We start from the raw sequence: 969 nt of genomic DNA on the forward strand, positions 1-969 counted from the left end.
TAGACCGTTCACCGGTGTTCGATGATGTTGAACAAGGAAATACTCCAAAAGTGAATTTCTTTGTGAACCAACGTCCATATAATATGGCTTACTATCTAGCTGATGGTATCTATCCTTCTTATCCTACTTTTGTTAAATCAATTAGGTTACCTCAAAGTGAACCAGACAAGTTATTTGCACAACGTCAGGAGGCGTGTCGGAAGGACATCGAACGTGCATTTGGAGTTTTGCAGGCTCGATTTAAAATCATTCGTGAACCAGCTCGCCTGTGGGACATAGCCGATTTGGCTATCATCATGAGGTCGTGTATCATATTGCATAATATGATTGTTGAGGATGAACGAGAGACATATGCTCAACATTGGACTGATTATGATCAATCTTAGGCAAGTGGGTCGAGTACACAACAACCATTCTCGACCGAAGTGCTACCCGTATTTGCAAATCATGTGCGTTCTAGATCCGAGTTGCGTGATTCAAATGTACATCACGAATTGCAAGCAGATCTAGTCAAACACATATGGGCCCAATTCGGAATGTTCCGTGGTGAATGAGATTTTTAATTTTGTGAGTTGAGATTATTGTACTAATTAAGTTATGAGTGTTTCCTTACTTGTTGTGTGCTTATTGTATTGCATTTTAAATCTATGTTCACTGTATGTGTTTTAGTAATGACTATTTCTATTTCTCTTTTTTATTATTTGTATAAAAAATTTAAAATAATATATAAAATTAAAAGCAAATATTAAAACTAAAATTATTTAATTTTACTTATTTATATTTAATTTGATATTAACGGTGATTAATAATATGTAATCACAAAAAACATAAACATAAATAAAATGAAAAATATGAAATAAAAATGGTGGGGTAAGGTGTTGTAATTTTATTAAACAAAACTATTGTAGAAGGTAAAAGTTATGTAGATGTTGAATAATGATGTGGAAGAGAGAGAAGATGAGGTGGAGT

At 33.2% G+C, this 969-nt stretch overlaps 1 pseudogene; it reads left to right on the plus strand.

The window, feature by feature from the left end:
- Nucleotides 1-386, plus strand: part of LOC106344626 — a 1,332-nt pseudogene extending 946 nt beyond the window's left edge.
- The last annotated feature ends 583 nt before the right edge of the window (nucleotides 387-969 follow it).

Source organism: Brassica oleracea, chromosome C5, assembly GCF_000695525.1.
Source record: "Brassica oleracea var. oleracea cultivar TO1000 chromosome C5, BOL, whole genome shotgun sequence".
Lineage (NCBI taxonomy): Eukaryota > Viridiplantae > Streptophyta > Magnoliopsida > Brassicales > Brassicaceae > Brassica > Brassica oleracea.